The sequence below is a fragment of the Paramormyrops kingsleyae genome, chromosome 22 (assembly GCF_048594095.1).
Source record: "Paramormyrops kingsleyae isolate MSU_618 chromosome 22, PKINGS_0.4, whole genome shotgun sequence".
NCBI lineage: Eukaryota > Metazoa > Chordata > Actinopteri > Osteoglossiformes > Mormyridae > Paramormyrops > Paramormyrops kingsleyae.
Window position 1 is genome coordinate 3,816,632 of NC_132818.1, and position 20,589 is coordinate 3,837,220.

Below are 20,589 nucleotides of genomic sequence, written 5' to 3' on the forward strand. Positions count from 1 at the left end.
TGGTTAAAGGAAAACAGGTGATCAGCAAAAGTTGGAGCCAGTGGAACCGGGTACAGGTCTGAACATAAAAAAGTACATTTATTTTACTAATCTCTGAATATACATTGATCTGTGTTTGTGTGTGTGTGGTGGTATCTTACTTGGTCTGTCACTGAAGAGTAGGAAGTAGCACGTCTGAAAGTAAACTGGGAATACAGTTTTCACTTTATTCAGGAGGAAAGGAATTCAACATTTGTGCTGGATGATATTGGTGGTGCCTATAGAGCAGGGGTCTCCAACTCCGGTCCTGGAGAGCTACTATCCAGTAGGTTTTCTGTCCCACTTGGCTTCTGATGAGCCACACCTGTTCTCGGGTAAATAACAGGGCCAGGTGTGGCTCATCAGAAGCCAAGTGGGACAGAAAACCTACTGGATAGTAGCTCTCCAGGACCGGAGTTGGAGACCCCTGCTATAGAGTGTCATTTCTAAATCTTAATGTGTTATTCGACAGGGCATCAGGTAAGTAAGTAAGTAAGTAAGTAAGTTTCATTTATATAGCACATTTAAACAGTGAAAACTGACCAAAGTGCTGTACAATGTCAAACTAAAACTTCAACTAAACTTAAATAAAGACAGCAAGCATAAAATGCTAAAAGCATTACAGTAAACACAAACGAGAACTACCTGCATAGAAAGACGTGGACACAGTGCAACATGATAGCATGACACAATAAAAAAAAAAAAAAAATTACATACATAAAAAGCAAAAGCAAGATGAAAAATAAAAATTAAAAATAAAAATTAAAAAAAACTAAGAAGCAAAGGCCAAAGAGTACAAATAAGTCTTTAGTCTGGATTTAAAAATTGTGATCGTGGGTGCAGATCTAATATCTGGAGGCAAACCATTCCAAAGACGTGGAGCTGCCACGGCAAAAGCACGGTCCCCTTTGTTTTTGTGGCGGGACCGAGCAACATGAAGGAAACCTTTATCAACAGATCTGAGGGACCTGGGTGGAAATAAAGGTGGAAATAAAGATCAAGAAACAAGTTTCAAAATCAAGGTACAGGTGCATTATGTGTCTCAAAATGTGACTGTATGTATGTGATATAGCTGGTTACCTGCAAGAGATGATGGGCAGCTTGACCTCAACTTGACTAGCATCAGCAGATGGAATGGAACAAAACCTATGGAGCACAGTTCAAAGAAATAGGAGATATTTAGCTACTCAAAAAAAACTCTAACACTGCTGCAAAAATGAGAATCTGAATTTGAAATGAACAAGTAAGAAACTGAAAAAAGGGGGGAAAATACACTTAATGTTTCACCTAATAGATAAAATACAATTCAAATCTAAATAAACATATTTATTCAAACACTATCAAAATTAAATCTGAAAAAGATTTTATGCTAACACTAGCAATAAACGTTATGCAAACATTTAACTAAACGAAGTTTGCTGATTTATCCAAAAACCGTGTAAACAGGGTCCCATCAACTGGGCCTACTAAGTTTGAGCAACTTCAAGTAACGTTTGCATGCTAACCAGATAAATGAACTGGAAGACACAAACAGGCTGGAAATGAGCTTAGATAATATTTACTGCCAAGTTGGTGACACTGAACACAAAATTAGAATTTTACGCAGACGTACAAAAATATTGCCCGCATCTCATTGCACATAACATCCACGCGAACGGAGATATTCACCAATTTTGAGAACAGGCTTTCACCACAATCGCCAATTCTTACTTTAAGCCTACTTTCGCATTAGTTATGTTTTTTAATCGCATAGATGGAACTATCACCTGGTATATGTCAATCTTAATATAGTTTTATAATGCACTTACCAAGAACCACAAGCAGGTCTTCCTGGTTATTGTGTGACTCTTCAGTTACCTCTTACTGAGGCACGTACACGCGCATCTGCGAGATTTAAAAAAGCGCGGGTCCGGTCTGCGCTGCTGCTCCGGATCAGATACGGACCTTTCTGACGGACTGTCAGTCAGAGCTTGCGGACAAATATGCTGCAAAGCTGGCGCAGAGGTGCATAGTGAGTGTGACTGCTACGCGAATCTAGTGATTCGAAAACGGATCCGGCACAGAGGGAATTGCTGTCTGGGTAGTTATAGATGCAACATTTGTAGCAGGCAGGGTTACCCTGAACTCAACACATAAAAGGTTATCAAAAACATTACATAAATGGGAGCAACATAAAAAAGTGTTTACGTAATGACTTGTCGTCGTCTTTGTTAAACCTCCAATTTCACATCCGTATTTAAAGCCCTTTCGAAAGTCGCGCCTACGGCTGAAAAATGGTGTCGGTCACACCATCTTCTGCTGCGTTACTCCACCATCTGCGACTCCTTATCAGCACCTTACCTTTGCAAGCAAAAATAATTGACAGACAACAAATATCGGAATTACTGTGTCAAAAATTTTTAGTTACTGCAAGCTGTTCCCAATATTAAACACACTTATAGCCAATGCATTTAAAATAGCAGGGGTAATTTTAGATTCCCCCCCTCCGAAAAACCAACCATCTGCCTTGACATTCCTTCCTTCCTTCCACCACAGAGAGCTCTTTGTCTTCGGGAATCAGGAAACAGGTCTCTGCAGTTCCCCTGTTCCATGTTTGCTTTCTTCTGAGAACCTATTCAACACCTCGATCGTTTAAATTTATACGGCATTGTAGGCACCCAAGGCCGGCAGCAGATAGCGCCGCTCCAGCTTATCCTGCAAGCCGGCTGCTATGTGGGAGATTCGCGGTGCGGGTTCAGGGTTCCCCCCTCCTGCAGATCTGCGGAAGGGGGGTTGGGCGAGCCGCTGCCTGAGTGTTGGCGGCAACCCCGAACCGCAGAAGCTAAAGTTGCTGAGAGGAAATCCCACACAACATTTTCAGATTTAAGGCGGATCCCGGCTTTTGGTCATATACCAAAGTGAGAATTTGCTCAATTGTTTTATGTCATTTATACGCCGGTTAACTAATTTGACCATCTCATTAAAACACAGCCCCCTCAAAGTCCCATCCAATTAAACGTTCATAACCTGTTAAAATTGGATTATTATGGAATTTATAATATGCCTGGTACTGGTAACGTTGTAGTTTTTTTGGGTACCTGGAAGGATGATATGGCCAAACGCAGTTCCATTAAGACATGGATATAAGTAAAAAAAAAAAATCAGTAAAAAAATAGTTCTGCAAATAGACATGGGACTTAAATAAACACCCCCAAAATAAACAGCAGGACTGAGAAGCATACAAAGTCTCCACGAGCTGCAGGTCAGCATGAATCAGCACGTGTTCGCAGATGCTGCAGACAGTCAAGCGCCTCCCACTCACCTCTGAGAGCGACGTGAGCAAACACCTCCGTTCGTCTTACGTTGCTCCATGCTGTCCTTTGGAGAGCCGGCCGTTTGCCTTTGTCCCCATGCAAATCACCTTGAGGCCCGGCATGAATGAGTGTTGTTTAATTTAAAGAGAGCGCAGTGGTAGCAGGCTGATTCAGATTGCGGCTTCTTTATCCTCGTGTTTTGACTCAGTTGCCTGACGTCTACAAGCGAACCTTTGACACTGGTTATGCACCTTTGTAGGAACTCACAGGAAGTGTGCTTAAATAACTGCTATTTTATCCCGAGCCCATTCAGGTCCAGTGCTCTGGGCTAAAACTGACTGCTCGACACGAAGGCCTACTGACTTGTGCATACAAGTTCACATACTCAACTATCATGTTCCCTGTTGCCTCCAATTTCCTTCCTATTTATTTTATCTTTTATTGTTTTTAATTAAAGGCTGCCTGCAGCTTGGAACACCATCATATCAAGTCCAAGGCTGACTTGAATGAATGCAATAAAATGCAGCCATATATGTAAACATTACGTGGGGTGACTGACAGATAGGTGGCTTAAGTTAATGATCTGCAGGTTATTAAAGCATTATTAATGCCACAGACCGGATGCAGAGAAACAACTTGCTTTCAAAATACAAGCAGAAAATACTCTGGCTTTTTCTACCCATGTCAGTTAATGTAATTAGTAACATATTACTTAATTCAGACAGTCCCTTCCATTGTTAACCAATTTAACACACATTTTACATTAGCAACAGAGATGAGTACAATATCAGTGTCTTACTGATTATCCCATCTATAGCCTTAGACTGACACCCCTTTAACACTGAGACACAAAACACAATTATTTAAACATTGTTCCCTTTTGAGCTTGTCATGAGTCTTTAGAAATTACAAAACAATGTTTCTACAAGTCAGGAAACGGTGGCACAGCTATGATTTTCTCTCCGTACAACATGACATATTCAGAAAAATGCACTGTAGGTAATGCATGAACGTTGTCAAACCTGAGGCTGGGGATTCCCCTTTTCCTCTAGTCAACGTACTTAACCAGTGAAATCCCTTGGTGTGCCAACCACGAAAACGATTAAATGATACAGTATCTCAGTGTCGCCGGGCATAAGGTGTGTTGACATAGTTTAAGCCCATATGGTGTAAAATAATGCCTTGTTTATGACAGACAGCACCTGCTTTGAAAGCTGTAAGCAGTTCATTCTAGACGGACAACGTACATATTTCTCTCACGCCTGCCTCCCTTTGTTTTGATGACTCACCTCCTGCAGGTCAGTGCAGACCTTGGTTCTATCATGCTGACTGGAGCGAGTGGGGCCAGCCCCCATGGGGGGACTGACTGCAGAGCGGCTCCCTGCCAGCCGGAGCAGACCCCCCGCCGGAGCCCTTTAAGAGCTGTAATTTAAAAGCTATAAAACAGGAGTGCTTGTGGAGAGTGCATCGTGGGCCAGTCTCTGAGGGGAGGGGGCGGGCATTTTCCATCAGCGAAAGTGGACACAGTTTGAAGGCTGTGGTTTTGCTTGTGATGGCCCATGGGGAGGATGATGAGGAGGAAGGGTGGCTGGATGGGAGGGGTGATGTCTGAGTGTTCTACAGTTGCCAGCATCCCACCGGAGCATTCTAGATATTACCTCCAGCACTAAAATTTTATCTGCGACAGACATTGTTGAGCTGTCGGAGGGGGACACTGGAACAATGGTGACCATTGACGGGCCTGTAAAGCCCCTACAGTCGGAAGCCCTATTAGCCCAGCCAGGGAAATGCAGCTGAGGGAAGGTTCACATTCAGGACAGACGCAGCCAGAAGCATGTAAAACGAATCCAGGAGGGACGACATCAGAAAGCCTCCTGACGCTGATCCTCAGCCTCAACTGTCCCACGAGACAGTCAAACCCTCCCTGCTAGGAATACTGCCTGTATGCTACCTCTACTTATTAATGTTGCTATATTAATACCCTCTGCCTTCACTAAAAGCAGTTGGGGATCTATCTATTACAACCACGCTTAGTCGTCTTTGCAGCTGGGGGAGGATTCTGGGAACAGAAGTGCCCTCAGGCTAATAAGTCCTCCCATACTGGCCGACACATTTCTTTAGACCAATGTGAATCCTGAACTGAGTAATAATTACCAATGAATTCCTAATAAATTAGGAAGTGTGCTTTGGAGTGAGTACTTCTAGCATATGTGAAATGGTCTAACGAGGGAGTGCTGCGGGTGGGTCAAATAGCAAGCGAACGACCCAAGTGAACATAATTTTTAAAAATCGGACAGTCATGGTGAGTGGGGAAGGGGCTTATAGACTATCAGTAATAGCTTAAGCTATTTAACCACTTATCCCTCTAGCATAGAGTCTGATTTGGGGTCAATACAAATCTGGGGCAAAAAACAATAGACGCAAAACGGAACTAACAGTTATGGGCGCGTCCAAATCATTTCGACGGCAGAAAAACCAGACTTCGGACTTTGGCAGAAAAAGGTTGTCTTAACTCCCCTATTTATTCAGAGGCGTGTTTTGGTCATAACAAGCAATAAAGCAATCGGAATGGCACCTCACCTTTAAAAGGCAGCGACACGTGATCTACGGCGGATTGCTATTACAATGGCGCATTTGCCCGGCAAGTCAGATTGGTTTTCGGCGGAGTAAACGGACGTGAAAATGCACGAGCACATCATCGAACTGGAGCAGCACGGTTCTACCTAAGCCGTTCATGGTGAAGCAGACGTGGAATGAGGTAGCATGGAGTGTGGCCTCGTTTTCTTGCATCATTAGATCACCCGTGCAGTACCGATAGTGCTATAACGATGTTAGAAGGGGGGAGGTCGCTGCTGAACGAGAGCAGTGGTTGGGAACGGGACTAAATTATGCTTGTATGTTGTAAAGTGATCAAATAAAAGGCAGTAGGGCTGTTTCAACTCTAACAATTTAGATTCCTTACAAAGCTACCCACGATTCAGCTGTTCTGCCAGCTGATCCCTCCTTGCCCGCGCTGCTGCTGACGTGCACTGTTTTGTTGGCATCAGCACATACAGTTAAGCATCACGCCTTCTAAAGTCCTCTAATGGGTCCTCATTTATGTCCAACAGGCATTCATCACGCATGGCATGTTACGCAACATACAACATACTATAAAAGAATGCCGCGACCGTCTGAGAGCTGCGTTGTAATATTCCACCTGACTAATCTAAATATCTGAAACGCATTTTTGCAATCCAAATGTCCTTTCAATTACAGTACGTGCTTAATTCTTATAATGAAGTCAAAAGTTTTTTTTAATGATACAATTTGTTCTTTACTTAATTGTTTTTCTTTTGGTGACTTACTGAGCAGTATGATTACGTGAAAGGACCAGTTGTATTCTATAATAAAACGTATATAAATAAAATAACAAAAAACTATTGGTGCCATTAGTGCACTACGAGCGCGTAACTGTCTCAATAACGAGCTGTCGTGCACCCGCACGTTTAGTAATGCACAACTGACTTTAGACGAGGTTTTTGTCGGTCGAAAGCACAATGACATTGCACTGCCTTAAAATAGCATCACGATGACAGTGCGCCTGGCCACGTCTCATTTTATAAACACCACTCTTAAGAGCGGAAAGCTGGTGCAAAATCATTTACTATTTTGATGTTGTGTGCGCATGGCGGGAAAAGGAGCGCTGGTGCGAAAATAGCAAAACCACTTTGCCTCAGGCTTTGCGCAGGTGGAAAATAGAGCCCAATGAGTGACAAACAGGGGAATCATATGTGCAGAATGTCTGTGCAGTCCCACTAGGGGCAGGTATGTGCCTCTATGGGTTAGGACTCTGTTATCAGAAGGACACTGACAAAACTCATGACTGGCAGAATGATGCCACCATTGGGCCCTTGAGCAAGACCCTTAAGCCCAATTGCGGCAGAGACAATATCTGCCCCTGATCTCTGATCCTCACTGTATGTAGTATAAGGTGCCCAGAGGCGTGTGCAGGCTGCAGGATGAGGAGCATGTCTATGCCACACTCCAGCTTCTCCTTTTTAACACTCATGATATTTAGGAGAATGTCACGAGTTTCAGTCTCATAAGCACCATACCCACTGTGACTCCATATCGCTACCACCCCCTTCAGCTGGAGAGATTTTATCTCAGGATCCAGTTAGACCCATGAGCTCCTAACTGGGAGACACGGGTTTGTTGACCCCCCCCATCACCCTACCCCTGAGAAGAACATTTTCACTTCATGCTGTCACCTGAGAGAATAAGCAGAGATCAACAGATATGCAGAGGATCGGCGATGGAGTCACAGCACGGGCTGGGTGGGGGAGGGCACTGGGCGCATGCTGCAGGACCCTGCCCGTCTGGGCGACGCAGCTGCCTGTGAGGCTCCGCTGGCCTCACAGGCCCACCTTTCTTTGGCCAAACAACAGCCACAGTGACAGCCGGCCGGGTCACATGACAAGCTGGGCGTGCTCTCCACTGCAGATGTTGTGGGGAAGCAGGAGAGCGGAGGGAGAGTGGAGCGTGGCAGAGTGAGGGGTCACAATGCTGTCTTTGTGTGTCACCATTCTCCAGCAGCTGTATCAGAGCCATAGAAAAAGACCCCATTTGGACGGACAGAAATGAGTGAAAAGTCAATACTTTGGCCCGAAAGAGACAGCCCTCTTTGTGCTATAATGTTTGATGGCTTTTCTTCTAGGTGCCCGAAGCATATTTAATGTATGTACATGCATTGTACCACGCTCAACTATCTCACCGAGTCACCCTCATAAATAAAAAGCTAATCATGATTTTAACTCCCGGCTTTTCAAAGAGGACATCACTTTAAAATATACATTTGGCAGAAACTCCCATGACTTTAAGAAAAGATCTTGCATACCAAAAAGGGAACTTAACATTCACAGAGTAGGGGTGAACTGCCCCCATATCCTTTCATCAAAAGATTCCTTTAGTCCTCTAGAAACAATTGTGCTTTACTTCAATGTTTTAAAATGTGCAGATTCCCGCACAGGACATTGTCCTCTAGGAATTCACTTCCCTGTGCTGAGGGTGTTGAATTTTGCTCTGTTGAAGTGAAGCATAAACCAGCGATTCAATCTGGCAAATAAATATCCCCCCTTGTCTTGCATTCAGGTGAATGAGATGGAGAGGAGGCCCCCCCACTCAGTTAATTGCCGTTTAATTACGATCTTAATTTTTGCATGCGGCCTTTACCATGTTTCATAAGTTGCCGCAGCACACATGGATCCATAAACAATATGCTGGTGCCATGACTGTTCTGGCAGACAGGAACCCACCTGCCGTGGCCCCCAGGAAGAACGCGCTCCACGAAAGTACTGCAAGCCTGGCTGGCTGACCAGCAGAGTCCCATGATTTTGTTGTTGATGCAGCTGTAGTGTTGCTCTTTTCACCACATTTTAAACCATCCAAATGAGCTTTTGCTTGTTTTTTTTCTGCATTTCTTCTTTGCCTGCTATTATTTATCAGCTTAGCAGTGGGGTATTTGTGATGGTTTCTTTCACTTCTGTCCCACGTAAAATCCATTTTTTCAGCTGCAACTTCAAGGGCCAAGGGAATCTATGGGGCGGTTCATCTGCTTACAATTCATGGCCCCTCAGACGGTACCCTACCATCAGGCTGGGGGCACAGTGGCACGGCATCGCACCATTCAGATTTGGCCACTAATACCTCGCCTTTACCAGAACCCAGAAAAGTCCCTCTGCATCAAGAAGCGGAAGACTGAAGAAATATGGCGGCTGTGCATTAAGTCTCACTTCTGCAGCCGGATACATGTTTCATAATTTCAGTCGATGGCCAAGGACTGGCAAAGAAAAGTGTTATTTTCCAGAAAAAAAAGGGAAAAAAAAACTGTCATTTCTCTACTTGGAAACAAAAGAGAAAATTGCTGTGAGTCAGGTGCAGAGCTGCACACTTGGAAATGAAAGCCACGGGACTGAGGTATTTGAACAAGCTCCAAGGGTGGTCTTGGCTGATTCAACAGATGCTTGAAATTTCAGCAACTGTTACCCAAAGCAGCACTCAGTATGTAATCTGTTTGTATTAGCAATACACATTTCCAAAGGACGAGAGGCCTTGGCTGATGCATTTATCAGAGAAGTCAGTTTGCCAGTCTATATTAGAGACAGAAGTACTTGTTTAAAATGAATCAATTTCCTTAAGCACTTGATTCTAATCATGGTTTCCACCATGCATGCCAGAGTTCAAAATCTGAAATATAAGGGTAACAATTAAAGATGTACTTATCCGCATGACTGTGAAGATGGCATACAGAGAATACAGTACCACAAAAGCTATTTTACATCTGTTTATGTGGTCACAACTTTATAACTTGCTCTGGTATGTATTTGGAAAAGACCTTGGCAATGTCTGAAAGGTATCTGGGTGGCAGATAAAGGGGTATGACACCAAAGAAACTTTTTGAGACAAAAAAAAAACTGAAATTATGAGCACATATTTGTGGCCGGTGGTGTTGATGTGGAACAATGCACAGCAGATTTTAAGGCCTTGTCATTCATGTAAATGGGAGCAGCAGTCCCTGGACCACAAATCCACCACTCCTAAATAAGTATGGGTCCTTTAAGCAAGAATGAGACTGACGCAAAAGATAAAATTTAATGCTGTAGCACTGAGAAATCTCCAAATACAATTCAAGAAAGTAAATGATCAGTGTAAATATAAGATTCATAAACACCAGCTAGACTTATGAGCATTCTCTTACCAAATAGGCGATAACTTATTGGACTGTATTATTTCTCGATTGTAACGTTTACTGAGACCTACTGTTAAGTTAAAACAGTGCTGTGTAAAATCACTTAACGGAATTCACGTGAAATGAAAAAACGACATATATCTTAACCAATCGTAGCGTGCCACGTCTCCACGGTCTGTCACGGGACTTTTGAGGGCCGGGATGCAACAAGGCCTAAGGATGGAAAAGGAAGAGACGTTGTTTTGTTGTATGGGTCTGTAATGCTGCGTCTTCATACATTCCATTCCTCTCTATCGGTTGTGGGTAGTTGCTTTATCAAACTCCCATTGTTAAGGGTCTGGCTCATAATGCCGCTAAAGCTTCGGATCCCGCATAGCGGCACGGCACACATTAAACCGAAGCACACAAGAAGGGGTTTCCTTTGTGAAAAAGCATAAAAACTAATGACATTTCCGTCTCTGCTCTAATTCCACGTAAACAGTTCAACTCAGTAAGTTAACTGGATCACCGTTTCTGTACTGGGACGTATGTTTTCATAGATGCCCAGAAGGCCAGCAAAGTGCTTTAAATTGGTATGTCATTAGAAAGAAAGACCAGACCAGACACCATTTTGGCGAAAACAAGATGGAATTTTTAAAAATTCCAACCATATAGTGATAGTGAGGGGCTCGTGAAATTATTGCTATCATTATGAGTGTATAATCAATTCATATAATTTCTCTGTTTTTTTCCCCTTATTCGTATTTTTTAAACACTCAGTGTTTCCCCTCCCACCTCCCAGAGAGGCAGACTTGAATCACGTCATGCTTCCTCTGCGGTTACATTAAAGGAAAGGTTAACAGATTCGCGACGAGCAACCAGGTTTGTGGGCGCTTGTACCTTCGGTCGCTGAATCTAGATCGGTTTATCCTTTCAAATAACAGGGATGATACTCACTCATGGAAAGTCAAACTGATGCCAAATCGGTTGCTAATCGCGTCGGGCGACTGTAACCCTCGCCTTTAAGTGTGAATCCAGATTTTTTTAAGGGGACAGAAAAATATCGGTTCTCTTGCTCGACGGCGTTGTGTGTAAGAGATACTTTTAAAGATATTTCCTTTTCTTCCTTCCGTGGAATACATTATAGACTGGAGAAGCCAGAAGTAAAAGATTGGTGTTCGGATCTTGTGTTTGTGTTTTTCTTTTGGTAATCGTGTTAAACAAATCAAGTGGACGCAATGTGGGCTGTTCTTGGGGCGGACGGCGGATTTAAAATGAATGATCGGTGGTTTGTTTTGGAGCGGTGTGCTAATTACTGAGCGTACTCTCCTGATGATAATTTAAAAGTCATTGATCTGCATCTATCATTTTTAAGAAAACCATGGAAATGAAAGGAAATTGCTTTTTAATTGTCGTTGAAAGTTTTGTATTTTTCTTGGATAATGTTTGTTTTAGTTTTAAAAGTTCACTGAGCATTGATTTGTGTTGCGTCGGAGCTGTTTTTATATTATTTTATTTTTTTCCTAGTTTGAAAGGTTGTAATGAAGTGCGGGATGGTAAAGAAAATGGAGCCAGGAAAAGTTAAATCTGCAGCATGGTTTTAAATCGTTAAAATGTGTAAGGCGGTGGGATACAGTTGTCTTCATCAATCGATGCTTAAAGTCCAGTTTGTAATGACCAAGAGAATGGGGGATGGGCAGTCGCTGGTGATGGGTTGTATTCGCTCTCAGTGTGCCCCCTCCTTTAAATAAAGAAGGCCAAATGCAATGGCCTGAATGTGCAAAGGAGATTACATTTCGGTCGTCTCTCCATCAATTTTCTGTTTAATGTCACCGAGCCCCATTGTGGGAGAAGAAGACGACGCGTCATCCAACCATAAATCTGAGATTATAGAGCCTTGAACAGGCTGCTCGGTCTCTTGGATGGATTTGCTCTGCGTTCTGGACTAGATGAGTTTTCTTAAGGAATAGAAAGATAGCGAAAAAACATCCAAAAAACTTTCCTGTATTTGGGGAAAACGATTCATCGATTTTAAATCAACGACTGCTACACTACTGCGGCTTCGCCGTTTTTGAGTGGATCTGTAATCGAATGAAAAGGAACCTGTGAAGATTTCCTTCTCTTTCCTGAGTGTTTACATTTTTGTCCGTGTATTTTCTTGTTTATATCCAAATTCTTAGTAGGCCTAAATATTTTTGGTCTCCTTCAGGGGCTGGCGTATGTATGTATATATAGGTAGGTACTTTACGTTTTCCGCATTCAAATTTACCATTGAAAATGCATAACCACTATATAAAAGCATTATTATAAGGAGACGTGTATTTTCATTGTTAAATACAAATTAATTTAAACAATTGGTATTTAATAATTAATTTTTAAAAAATAAGATGCATAAGCCTCGGTCACCTTTGGCCGGTTAAATTTTGAATTTAAATTGATATATTTAAACATACTGCTGTCGTAGTTTTAAAAAGTAATTAGGGAATCGGATTCCGACGATTGCGATATTTTGTAGGCTTCATCTTTAACTTCCATGCACCCTTTATTTCGGTAATAAGACCGACCATTACTTAAAGCTTATAGCGCAAAAGTTCAGTCCAGATAATGGAAATACGTGTTTTACTAAATAAAACTCGTCAGCTTAATTTAGCTTCTTGATTACTTTTTGGGAAAAGAGACGTTGGAAACCAATTCCCAGCAGTCAGACGACTGCACACATGTAGCAAAAAAAAACCGTTTTGTGTGAAGCTAATGAACTTTAGATGAGCATCAGTTTGTACTACATTACCAGTTTATGTATATATATTTTTTATTTAGGCCTACTTAAAAAAAATCACCATACTAGTTTGTTTTAACCAAACAATATTCATCCACAAATAAATGAAATCTGGCATGATTGTGTAATTTAACTATGCTAGATTTTCCAGGTAAAACAATGGGGGACGTTACTGCGAAGGGTTAGGGTTTCTGTCGAGTGTTTTTAATTTTTTAGACCGTCGTGGTAGCATTCAACTGTTTATTATTACAATCTAAGTTGGGAAAACACGTTTTTGAATGTAGGCCTAGTAATATTTTAGTATATAGGCTATTTGTGTGAATGTAGAAATGGATGTGGATACACGGTAGGCCAACCCCTTGTGTTATTCATACTTTACTGTATATACGAAGGCTACTAGGTCACAAGGTCAGTTCGTGTCACCGCACAAATCTCATCTCTGTGGTAAGACAACTGTGTTCAGCAATCGAATTACCAAATGTTTATTTTATTGTTAAAATCTTTTTTAACTAAACCAATCTGCATGAACGTAAAATTAATGCCGCGCGGTGCTACCAGAATCAAGTGTATTTAGCTATTAATCCGGATCTACTATTAAACGACGTGCCCTTTAAATGTGGATATCGAGCTCTCACCCACATAGGACGATTTAAACAGAAATGGAAAACACTACATATTGCGATCAAACGTCAGATACAACCGCACTAATTCTACACGGTATTAACAGAATAGATTTTTATTTTCGTGATATTCTATATTTAGTTCGGTTTGGTTTATTTGCATTTAATATTTTTTCCACGATCTATAAAAATGTTTTGCATATGGAACCAACAAGTTCCTGGATTGGATCATTCCCGTCACCGCCGCTGTAGGCCTGCACTAGTAGAAAAGTAGTCATCGTTTATTTTTAAGGAGTAGGCTATTACAGCAATGCAAGTCTTACATGCAGCGCACGAGGTTACTGTGTATAGATTTAAATTGCAATGTAACGGAAGCACCAGTAATTAAAATGTTACTTTTTTGTAAGACTGACTCATCGCTAGAATTGAAATTAGGATCACGTGCAAGCCAGTTCCGCTTTACTGTGTGTGTGTTAAATTCATCATGGATTAGGCAAATGAATCTATTATAAATGCATTTTAATATAAATGTAGGCCTAACTATTTAAAACTGAATTATATTTTACAAGAAATACATTTGTATCAGTGATACGCTAATCTTTAAACCCTCGTCTAGTTAGGCCAATATGTTGCATTATGTAACGCTTGCCTTCCAAAACCCTAGCATCAGGATACGTAAAAGTCTCATTATCCTGGAGTTTACGTTGGTATTGTATTTTGTGTCTTTAGTAACTTGTTTTCCCCAGTGACAACGCAACTCACAATTCAGATCATAATTCAGTTTATAAATGCATAAATTCTAAAATCTGTGTTATTGCTTATATTAATGCAATGTATATTTAAGTAATATCTTTTCAGTCACGATCACAGCAATATAGGTTGTCTTGGAAGCTTAGTGCACAATTTGAATAAAAACGCAATATATTTGAAACGATTTCTTGAAAAATCAAAAGAAAAATAACGGAGATTTGTTTAATTGAATCATAGCTTATAACTAACGCATTTAATAACTTTAAATCCAATGTACTTGTGCGTATTTGTTATATTTTGAAAAGTCTTATTGACAGGTATACATGAATAATTGAGATTATTTGCACTGAACTCACATGCACACGGAAATTTGACTGCATAGATCTTGAATTATGTTATTTGGAGGTATGACTACAGGACATGGCCTATTGTGGCGTTTCATACACTGGGAGGACGCATTGCATTACATGTTGCAAAGTATATATAACCAAGTTAGAATCAGATAAGTAATGCAGCTTTTAAAAAAGGAAACCTGCAATAAGGTTTGATTGAAATAAGTCACTCTGTTATATATAAATAATACATGTTTATGAAATGGGTAGGCTACCCAAACACCATACTGCATAATATAGCTCGTTTCGTTATTCACGCCCAAATCCATTTTTTCCGTTACGTTTTACGTATTTCGTGACGTGCGTTGTTTAGTGCGCAGACACCGTTGATCTTATTTACAAGAGCATAGGCCTATGTAAAAATCCGGTAGCTGAAGTGTTTTTTTCTGCTGAAAACAACACTATCTCGAAATCAAATATCACCCTTTAAAGATCTCCATTGGCCTTTAGGTAACATTGAAGAATAGCTGACCTAGCGTACTAGTCCCTAATGCATTGAGGCGGTCATCATCAGTTAGCGATCAAGAAATATATGTCGAGCGGCATAGGGATGGTGGCGTTATGGTTTTCATAATATAGGACTAATATGAGCGTTGTCGCTTAACTGTAAGACTAAGATTTTCCTAAATAATTGTGGCATGGTTTATATGCAGATGCTAAAAACCTTACAGATTGATATCGTGTATATTTGTCTGTCTATATATATGTAGGCCTATGTGTTTACAAACGACATTTGAATTGCAGTCAGAAACAAATATATAGCTGCTCGTTACTTTTGTAAGGGAACAATTCCTGTTAGAACATGACCACATTATGCAAAGACCAGCGTTTATAGTACGCACTGAACTATCAAAAACCGCCAACTCAAACCAGCTCACGTCCGTCTCGAACAAATTGCAAATCGTGGTTGTTAGATTACGCTACTCTTAATGGGTTGTAAATTACCATGTTGTGACATTAACGGAAATGATGGCCATTGTTTTGACTTTCATTTCGGACCTGGTGAAGACAGAACTGGAATATGACAGCCCGGTGTCATATCTTGCATTCCATAATTTTTGTGTAAAGCTACGAAACGAATTTGTAACAAGTATTTAGCTATTTCTCCATTAGTTAAAAACCAAATAGTTATAGGCCTATTGATCAACTAACCTGTCTACAATCCTGCATCAACTGTGAAACCTGAGACCTCAAGGTTGCATCAAATATATATGTTAATGTATCATATTACCATTATGCATATAAACGATTATTTAGGGGGTGAGGGAATTGGGGATATGTATATATTTTTTTAATTGAAATTCTTATTTGCTTAGTACAATGACCGGTTATGATCGTGCTTTAGACGTGTTGGTGATGACTGTGGTGGTCACATTTCGCTTTTTGTCCTTCTGGTCAGCAGTGTTCCCGGCGTCAGGAAAAGGCCGTTGTTGGCTTTCATCTATACCGAAAACGAGATGTCTCCAACATTGCACATTTTCTTAAGTTAACCCAAATATCCAAAAGGGTCGATCACACTGTACCCTTCCACAGCCCAGCTGGTGACAAACGCTCTCTTCCGGTTGCTGCATGTGCATGGAAAATAGACGAGAAGCTCCATCTTGTAATGCTTCATTTACGCGGGACAATCTTCTTCGCGGAACTGGTCTGCTTCAGGAGCAATCAGACACTCCACATTAATTACTTCGGCGCTTCCTCACAGAGCACCTACCCAGCGCTGTAGTTCCTGCCATTTTTCTGAACTACGCATGCACTCGTCATTCACACGGTATTTCAGTGTCCCGGAATATACTTAAGCTGATACAACCAATGGATGGATGGATGGATAGATAGATAATGGATTAAAATCGGCCATCCTGACTTAGCACAAAAGTCAACAAAACTTTTTCTTGACTCAGGATACATATAGGTCTTACACGCCAAATCTATATGAACATTTTGGGGAATGTTAATGTGTTACACATCAACTAAATACTACGGTCGTAACATAGGAGAACGACGGCCGAATTTTCTATCAGCGGCCTATACATACTATTAAGCACTAGGCTGAATAATTTAATAACCTCGGCGTAAAACATTAAGTTGAAGTTTTATTTTTATACAACCACGTCTCTAGCTGTTAAATCTACAGCGAGATCACAAAAAACAAGGAGAAATTCAATGCTCCTTTACCAGCAATGGTTTAGGGTGTAGAAAATGCGTGTGGGCGGCGGGTGCTGCCGCTGGAGCGAGGGGCCATGGGTCGCCACCCAGTCAAAACACACATCTGTGTGAATATTACAATGAGCCCTTACATTTAGCCAAGTGGCATTGCGCGCTGGAAAAGGTGAGTTCTGAATATACTATGTCAAAGACCATGTTACTAGCTTCTCATTCAAGTGCCTCCTATTACCGTTTTTAAAAAAAAAAAAAAAAAAACTAAGCTCCGAGTCAGGACTGTAATAGTAGAATATTTAGAAAGTGCTCATATTGTAAATACGCAGGCAGATATGGATCACCTACATATAGTTAATGTTATTTAATCTTTCTAAAATATCACTCGTTTAGCCACGGAGGCCTATTTAATACTTTAATTCTGTAATTTGATAATGAGATTGGTAATAAAATCTAAACAATGTATTAATAATATGAAAGATAATAACTGTCTAAAACAAAGGCAACTATTTTGTCATCACCTAAAAATTACAATGAATACAGCAGGTTTGTTAAATTACCGTTCTTAATTTTAGTTTTTTATTCTTCAAGGTGGACGCCACATTTCATTCGATGTAATCTGGATCATGAACTGCACGACAATAATGGAAGTTACATTATCATTAGCGTTAATATACTCGACACATTTTTACGTTGGGAATTTTTAACTCCTTTGATTCTGATATTAAGCAATATAGATTTACAAAAAAAGTCAACAAGAACACGGAACCTCAAAACTTCTGCAAAATGACCAATGCTTGTGAGATCCTGTCCGTTTGTCTTCTTGAAGAGCCCTACGTTTTTCATTTGGCGGCGCTTCAGATCCTACCATTCCATTTTTTCTCCTCAAACATTATCTTAGACAACTCTAAATCGTCGTTCTGGATATAGCCATCTTTCATGCAAATTACGGAATTTCACCCTACAACACTAACTGCTACGCTGTTATTGCGTCGAATCTGGACAGGATATTTTAATACATGTAATGTGCCATTTTTTTTTATCCGATTTCTTTTGATTCACTATTGACTCTCCAATGGATATAGGGCCAGCGAGGTTTGCCCAAGGGAAGCCTTGAAACAGTCTCTCCTTATCTCCTTTCATCATTCCATTCTGGGCTGCCTTGAAACCACAGGGCCAGTAATTGCTTTCTTCAGACAGCCCAGTGCGGACTGGCCAGCAGCCAATCAGAGGCTTGTTTATGCTTTCTGATTGACAACGTGTTGGCAGCACGAAAACCAATCGCAACCTACAGAGACAATAAGTTTTTAACACCAATGGCTATATATTATATATACACTTAATTTTAATAATACAAATAAATTATTAATATTACCCATTAAAACAATGTTCATAACTTGCTAGTATTTCTCATTTTAAATGTTAAACCCAAGTTCGTATAACATTTGGTAGAATTATTACATATTGCTTATCTTTTGCAGTTTGCGATACTGAAAAAAGGAAAACCTAGTTTTATTAAAGCCCTCCAGGACCACAGCTGGCAGAATTTAATGTGTTGTACACTTCCGTTAAAATGGTATAGTGGTTGCCATGCTGACGTTCCGGTCCACTGGTTAGAAGAACATCAGGACACACTGGAAGTAATAGTTATTGAAGTATCACCGCTCTGTATCCGTTGTGGCTGTAATCTTGATTATTTTGTTTCAGTACTTTAAATAGTATGTCCAAAATTTAATATAGGTCTAAACATATGTTACTGACGACGAAAGACTAAAGTTAATTCTTATCGTACTGTTTAGCAAAAAGCAGATAAAAACAATAAAGTTCTAAATAATTCCTACAGAAAATGCAATTTGTTGCATTTCCCTTACGAATTACGCATGACAGCAGTTACGCTTCATAGATCAATGAGGGAACTTGAATTAGGCGCCCGCCGTTTTGTTTAGGTCTTCTAGTAGCTCTGCCATTGGTCGAGCGCATCCACCAATGGCAGAGTCCGTATGTCCCCGGGCTAAGTACACGAGCACATTAACATGCGGGTATCCGGCCAATGGGCGAGCGTGTTTACCCTCCCTAGGTTCGGAGGCACGAGCTGAACGAGGCGCTGAGAAAGCTGTTTGGAGGTTCGAATTTCGATTCACTAGACAAGGAGCCAGAAGTTCGGCGTAGCCTATCTAAACAGCTACCACGTCAGTAATGTAACCATTTCCACCAGCAACTTTTAGACTATTTTTTGTTCATGACCATTTCAATTATTTATTGTTATTCGAGGAATAACTTACCAGTAAGTAATCTGTTTTATTTTTCTTGCAAATATACGTTATACTAATTTTGTATTATTTTACTCGAGAGCCTGGTATTGATTATAAAATTGTAAAATTTAAAATCCTGTTCTAAGCTCAATAAATCTCACACAAAGCCGCTGTATTTTACACTATGAAATACTCATGGAATCGCTGGAATCCAATTTCCTCGTGCGCGTTGGTACCTTCATTTTTGTGCAAATGTATTTTGCTCCTCTTGCACAGTAGTATAATTTGTAACATGATTAAAATACGTTATTCGGATGATTTCGCACACAATTTTATCACGGAATAGATTGGATTAAAAATAACACTCTACAACGACGGCAGTTTTTTTTTGTAAAGATTTATTGGCTGAAGCAAGCAAGACGAAATCGATTTACAAATTAGAACACAGCGCGTTTTAATATAAAGGACGCTTCATTGTAGTTAATAGCCTCGTTTCGCTGTATCATTGTTTTCTTTAAAAATATAGCCTAGGCTATATTATAAATATCTTACTGTGAGAATTTATTGTAAAGTCAATGGATTACTTCTTCATATAAAGGATTTTTGGCTTTGAAACTGAATGTCGTTCGTCTTGCTTAGAGCAGTGTGTTTATAATCCTACCCCAGCCACGGCGTAGTCTCTTCGGTCGTTCTAGGTGCGGTGGTCGTTTCGCACTCGGCCTGATCAATTCAAAACAGTATCTCTAATAATCTCCCAGTATTTAAATCCAACCACACTTTTAACCGAAAAAATGCATTCGCATTGTGTATGTTGCAGCCTTAAATTCAGAATCGGACACATTATTCATAATTCAATCCAGACGTTGCTTTGTTTCGACAGACGCTAGTATTTCTATAGTCATATGAAGCCTAGGCTATCGACATACACAATGCTAGACGTTTTTTTCTGAATTAAACACAGTAGATAACATAGTTAGATATTTATAAAAATGTTATTAGTTCAATTTTAATATAGTACCTTCGATAATGGTCGCTTATTTTCACGCGTTTTTCCATTATGAAGGACTCTGAAGACTGATTAAGCAATGTGGAGACAATGACAGCTTGAGTAGTTACCAATGAAGTTAAATTACGAGTGCATTTTAAAATCATAGGCGTTTACTTCTACTTCTTACTTTTCCTACTTTACGCAGTTAACCGAGGTAGTGTAAGAACATATAAACATAAATGTAAATATCTTTATCTTATAAAGTAAGGAAGGCGATGCTTGCTTTATACCAAAATGATACGCTCGTGTGATTTTCATTATATAACTCAAACTGGGAACGTATTATCGAGTTGTCTGAAATACATTTTTTTTTTTTACATCATGGGCCTATTCAACCTAAGTACTATTTCATATGGAAGACACTAATCACGCACTTATTTAGTTTTAACTACGACGGTTCCTCTTTCATCCAAAGGAACATTTCAACTGTACTAAGATCTTAAGATTATTGCGATTAAATTATACGGTGGTGTATGACCTATGGATTGTAAATGGATTTACAATTAACTCCTAGATTCTTATGCTATATATTTCTATTAGTTGCTATATAGGCCTAATGTACTACCAAAGCTGACCT

The 20,589-nt window shown here is 40.3% G+C and overlaps 1 protein-coding gene and 1 long non-coding RNA gene across 3 annotated transcripts in view; one reads left to right on the forward strand and one right to left on the reverse strand.

Moving 5' to 3' along the window:
• Positions 1–359: 359 nt before the first annotated feature.
• LOC140581659 (uncharacterized) lies at positions 360–2,861 on the reverse strand. The gene is made up of 3 exons (XR_011984785.1): positions 1,827–2,861; positions 1,099–1,164; positions 360–986 (listed from the first exon to the last, which is right to left on the reverse strand). It is a non-coding gene; the product is annotated as an uncharacterized lncRNA (long non-coding RNA).
• Positions 2,862–10,945: 8,084 nt separating this feature from the next.
• LOC111846423 (BAH and coiled-coil domain-containing protein 1-like) overlaps positions 10,946–20,589 on the forward strand; it is a 59,901-nt gene continuing 50,257 nt past the window's right edge. Inside the window, exon 1 of one of the 2 annotated variants that reach the window (XM_072704625.1) lies at positions 10,946–12,255. The gene's annotated coding sequence lies outside the window, so the exon portion shown is untranslated. Of the gene's footprint in view, positions 12,256–18,656; positions 18,997–20,589 lie in introns of those variants that run through there. The other variant, XM_072704624.1, reaches the window with a different exon arrangement.